Here is a 6,000-nt window from a genome sequence, read left to right as displayed (position 1 = left end):
GCAATAAAGTAATACAAAAAAATAAGAGCAAACTAACCTTTCCTTCACAGCAAAGTGTAGCAGAGTCTGGATGAGCCTGTCTTTTTAACACTGCTTCATTTTGACTGTGCTGTCATACTGCATTTCTACATGGGATGCCACGTGGTGGCAGATAACATAACATAACCCTTCAGAAGATTGTAACCTCTGCCCAGAAAATCACTGGCTACACATTGCCCTCCTTGGAGGAACTTTTCAGCTTTCACTACCTCAGCAGGGCAGCCAACATCCTGAAAGTCCTTTCCCATCCTAGACACTACCTGCTCGAGTTGTTGCCTTCTCGCAGATAGTTCAGGTCTATTCTATCACGGACAAATAAACTTAAGAACAGTTTCTACCCCATGGCCATACAAGAACTGAACAATGCCTAACACTTACATTGACTGACTCTGACTTTCATCAGTATAAACAGCAGTCGTTTGTTTGCACTAGAAAGTACATGTTCACATTATTTTGTAGCTTATTCTATTTCAGTACTATTAACTGTATTTTAATTCCACACGTGCAACAATATTCAAGTGCAATAACTTAACTACTCTATTATATTGTACTGTCTTTTTTATTTATGTTTATGCACTTTAAGATTGCTACTAATTTCGTTATAGTTATGTAATATGACAATACATGAATCTGTCAAGAAATCTGGATATTCTGTGAAAATCTGGACAGTTGAAAGGTGCATATCTGAAAATACACCATTCAACCCCACTTAAATCTTAAAAAGTATTGCTCTCAACCGGATGACAATATTGTATAAAATGGCTGGGCATCACTTATATACAATCTGTGTTCAGTAAAATGACATTATGCTTTCTTCGATATTTCTACCCCCCCCCCCCCCCCCACCGACAGACTGAAATTGGTCACCCCAATAGTGCCTTTTTTAGGCAAGGCTCAAAAGACAAACCCACCTCCATAGACAACACAAGGAAAAAGAAACTAAGGGTAATGCTGCTCAACGCCAGAAGTCTAAACCTCAAGATGCACGCACTCGAGGCTCTCCTCAGTATGGAGAATATCGATATCTGTGCAGTAACAGAAACCTGGTTCAAGGCTCCCGAGAGCACCCCAGCACTACCAGGTTATACCTCATACCATGCTTTTCAGCCACAAAACTCGGACCGAACCACAAAAGGAGGGGGAGTATCCATATTCATCAAAGATACCCACACCTCCAGGTTAGTGGCACTGCACGAATCATCGGAGACCATCCATGTGCAACTAACAGTGGGCAAAACTGCCTTTCAGTTTGTAGCCTGCTACAGACCACCCTCCCAAACTCAGGAACCCCACTCAGCTTTCCTGAGAACACTGGAGAATATGAAGGTCTCTCCAAACACCATCATACTGTGTGACTTCAACTACCCAAGCATAAACTGGGAGCACTACTCAAGCCCAAACATCCTCTCCCATTGGTTCCTAGACTTTATAAACTCAAATGCTATGGAACAACTGGTCACCACTCCCACAAGAGGGGAAAACATATTGGACCTGATCATCACCAACATGGGGACTCTATGTTCCATACCAGAGGTATACCCCTCATTGGTAAGATCTGACCATAAATTAATCTCACTGGACATCGACATCCCGTCCCCACCCCCAGCCAAGGAAACCATGGTGAAGAACTTCTCAAAAGCAAACTTCACACTTCTGAAAACCGAGGTGGGCTCCTTCAAAGCCCCCAGGCCAGTGGAAAATACGGCCCAAACCGCAGAATCCTTTACAAACGCATTCTATGGACACCTACAGGAATGCATGGATCGTGCTATCCGAAATAAAACCAAGACTCACTCCTCCAAAGGCAGGAAACCTGTCTGGTGGACCCCAGCCATAAATAAGCTATACAACAGAAGAAGGAAGCTACTATATGATAGAGCAAAATCCAAAAAAGGGAAGGCATCTCTGATCAGTACTAGCAAGAAACTACAATCTCTCATAAAATTATCTAAGGCCAGCTTCAAAAGAAAAATTGCACAAGACGCTTAAGATAATCACAAGACCTTCTTTAGTTATGTCAGGAACCTGGGTGGCAACTCCCAGATATGCTCTGAGTTAGTGCAAAATGACAAAAAATACACTGCACCCACAGACATTGCCAACATCTTGGCAGACAGGTTCAGTGTAAACTTCTCCCCCCCCACCCCCCCAAAAGAGCAAATGTCTATCCCAACAGAGTGTAGCCTCCCTGACACCACAGATACACAGGTGAGAGCTGCCCTCACCAAAGCAAAAAACACAGCATCAGTGGGACCGGACGGTGTCCTGGGCTGCGTCTTACATGATCTCCAAGAAGAACTGAACCCTCACATAAAGTCACTGTTCAATCTCAGCCTTACTACAGGATATGCACCCAAGAAATGGCATACAGCAACAGTGGTCCCACTCCACAAAGGTGGTGCCACAACAGACCCTGGAAACTATCGCCCTATAAGCCTGACTAGCCTGGTCTGCAAAGCTATGGAGCATATCATCATGGAACTCATAAACAAAGACATTGGGAACCTCCAAACACTGGATCCTACCCAATTCAGCTTTGTTAAGGGCAAATCTTGCCTCTTGAACCTGGTTGACTTCTTTGAAACAGTCACCAAGGCCATAGATGAAGGGAAAGTAGTCCAAACAGCCTACCTGGACCTCGCAAAAGCCTTCGACACAATACCCCACTCGGGCATCATAAATAAGCTCACCAGCTTAAATATCAACCCCTATGTCACAAGATGGGTTGCAAACTGGCTCAGGGATAGAACCCACATGGTCAGAATTGCAGGTGCCATGTCAGACTCTAAACCAGTTACAAGTGGCGTCCTACAAGGCTCAGTCCTGGGACCTCTCTTGTTCGGTATATATTTCTCTGAGGTACAGGCTAACACGGGAGGACTATGGCTGACCAAGTTCGTAGATGACTGCAAACTGGGTGCCATAACCGACTCGCCGATTGACACAAGCATCCTCCAAAAGGGTCTCACAGAGACGGATAACTGGTGCCAGAGCCATGGCCTACAGCTAAATGCCAAAAAGTGCATAGTCATCCCCTTTGGGAAAAACAAAGTGCCCACAAATTACCACATAGGTGGTAATCCATTAAGTACGGAAGAAGTAATTAGTGATTTTGGGACCCAAGTAGATAGCAATCTCTCCTTTGACAATCACATTGCCAAAGTGGTTAGAAAGACCTTCTATATAGCCCACCTTATCACGAAAGGGTTCACATCTAGATCAAGAGAGGTCATTGTGCCCCTCCACTCATCAGGCCCACAATTGAATACAATGCTCCATTTGGGATGTACCTTACCCGACACCTGCAGCAACTGGAAAGACCCCAAAAGTACCTCACCAAGAGGATCAAGGGACTCAAACAGATGCCCTACGCAGTTAGGCTAAAGAAACTCCAGCTCTACTCAGTTGCTTACCGCCTACTCAGAGGCAATCTGTGCCTGACGTATAAAGCCATGTCCAAACCAGAATTAATGGACATGCTCCACCTCAGGAAATCCAAATCCCTTAGAGCTACACGCTCCAGGGACTTAAATCTCAGCACAGAAATAAATAAGACATGCTGGAAGGGCAGATTCATATCCCAGAGGCTTCCCTCACTCTGGAACAAAATCCCAATCCATTAGGCAGAGCCCCTCAATGACCCTCTTCAAGAGAAATCTTGACGAGTGAATGGGAGATCGTAGGTTTACCCCTGGCATCTCTTGTGTGTCCCTACTAGACAGAGGCACAGTAAACTAACCTTAAAAGGGCTATTTTCTGTGACCCACTATACAGAGGCACAGTCAACTAATCTAAAAGGGTGGCGAAAGCCAAACACACTCTGGCTATGCTTATAAATGCCCTAGGGCAGATAGCTTTGTATCAACCTATGAACCTATTTGTACTCAATGATCAACCCCTATTAACACAAAGAAAGAAACAGCGGTATGAATGAACCAGGTACATTTGAGAGGGATAGAGTGGTATAAGTCTCTTCTAAGAATGCAGTCAATTTTGTAACACCGTACGTAAAAAAAAAAAAAGGGGGGGGGAGGTGTACTTCAGTATTATGCTTCCCCTACGAAACGTAACCTACTCAGCTAAGTTCCACCCAACCTAAAGCACGATTCATGGAATAAGGGCCCACATAATGGAAAGTGCGAGCCACGCTTACTTCGTTTACTTTGAGAGAGCCTGCCCGCTGTATTACCCTTTGCAGTGATCATAGGTCATTTCCAAGAACTTTACAAAGTCTCTCAATGATAGCACTTCTCTTTCTCAGGCGTGCTGTTTCAAGGTATCACCTCCACATTGCACCACAACAAGCCAATACTAGGAGAAAAATCACCATCGGTTGATGGCTAGAAGTCATTTATGCACTTATCTGTCTATAGCACGACCCACACCACCTTCAGATCCTTTCGTTCCGCGATCAATAACCAAATACCTAATTCTGGGAACCAACAGCCATTCACTTCGCTGAATCGCATCCAAAAACTACAACTCCCATTTACACCCAATGCATCTTGTATGAACTAAACGACGGCACAGTACGGAATTGTAGTTTATTACACCGAGAGCGTACGCCGCCCACTTTGTCTAATGCCCGTGCAAACATCCACAACTCCCAGAAATCAGCACTCTACTTTTCCCCTGAGTGGCCGAACGAACGTCAGTCAACACGTCTAACGCTGTTGGGTACGATATTGCGTACTGTACGAGAGAACTAAGGGCCCTGTACGGGCATTCTAATTTTCCAAGGCCATTGGAGATAATAGAAAATAGTTTTCTAGGAAATGAATAGAGTCCACACCGGGACTGAGAGGTGAGTTCAAGCAGTCAGTCGTAGCAAGATGTTACTTCGTAGTGTGGCCTGTGACTAGGGGAATATACGTGACGGAAGAAGGGGGCGGGAGTGTGTTGTGGGCCTTCTTTTGGATCTCTGTGATTATGTTGTGCGGCCTTTTGAAGGGAAGACTAACCGAGGCGGTGAGGGCAGCTGCATGGACACCAAGGCGCGATGGTGATGCTTGGTTTCGTCGCGGAGCATGGTTTCTGGTATGGAGAGTGGGGCGCGTGCCTTTCCTCACAGGAGAAGGATTGTTTACTCAAATGGAAGGGGAACCACCAAATCTAGAGTTGCTGGCAGTGCATGTCGTCACTTTTGGAGTCTTGTGTATGTTTATTCTGTGACAAGCATTACCACTACTGCTCGACGCTTTCAAGTGTGGGTGATTGAAGGAACTTTTGTTTCTTTTGCGTGTATTACGTGTGGAAACGTGTATATATTTTATAAATATGCTTTTATACGGAGAAATCAACTGTTCAGTACAGTGTTTGCTGTAAACAGTAACTGTCATCAGTGCAGTGCCATTTCTAAGTATGTGTTCTTCACAGGTGTCTGCTGAGCTGCCGTTGTCCACTTTTTTGTGATGCTGAAGGAATTATTTTCGAGAAGTTGCTCTGACTTAGATTTTTTGTGATAACGAAGGATTGGACAACTTTTCTTATCAAATGTTACCCCATGATGGGACTTTAATCTCGTCTGTTTTTGTGTTGAGCATATGTTTCATTTTTGGTTATGGAATCTGTATCTAGAATTACTCCTTAGATTTTTTTTTGGTTCTTTCAATATGTTTGGGTATATTTGCCGGGTGACCGCAGTGCCAAAGTTCAGGATTATAGTGGACTTATTGAACTTGGCATGATACCTGAGTTAATGAGAGTTATGTAGAGTTATACAAATGCTTTTGTATTTTTTACATCAATTCTTTCGTTATTTTACAACCTTTTGTGGTGCTACAAAGGAGTAGTAAATGTAGAAGTGTTGTGTGTGTTAATTTGGCTGTTTGCTATTGGGAGGGGTTTGTAGACACTAGTAAATTTTTAATAAAATGTGTTTGCGTAGTGCGGTTGTTTGTACTGTTCAAATTACAGATTGTACTTAATATGTTATTAATAACTGGTGAGCAGGCTGGTCTT

At 43.9% G+C, this 6,000-nt stretch overlaps 1 protein-coding gene across 6 annotated transcripts in view; it reads left to right on the top strand.

Moving 5' to 3' along the window:
* Positions 1 to 4,652: 4,652 nt before the first annotated feature.
* Positions 4,653 to 6,000, top strand: part of LOC122814063 (serine/arginine repetitive matrix protein 2-like) — a 1,651,944-nt gene continuing 1,650,596 nt past the window's right edge. For 3 of the 6 annotated variants that reach the window (XM_044086671.1, XM_044086672.1, XM_044086668.1), the window contains exon 1: positions 4,653 to 4,843. The gene's annotated coding sequence lies outside the window, so the exon portion shown is untranslated. Of the gene's footprint in view, positions 4,844 to 5,107; positions 5,246 to 6,000 lie in introns of those variants that run through there. The other 3 variants (XM_044086673.1, XM_044086670.1, XM_044086669.1) reach the window with 3 other exon arrangements.

Source organism: Protopterus annectens, chromosome 10.part0 (genome assembly GCF_019279795.1).
Source record: "Protopterus annectens isolate FY-2018-M chromosome 10.part0, PAN1.0, whole genome shotgun sequence".
NCBI classification, from domain to species: domain Eukaryota; kingdom Metazoa; phylum Chordata; order Ceratodontiformes; family Protopteridae; genus Protopterus; species Protopterus annectens.
The sequence above is the reverse complement of the archived record's forward strand: the minus strand, read 5'-3'. Positions and strand labels throughout refer to the sequence as shown.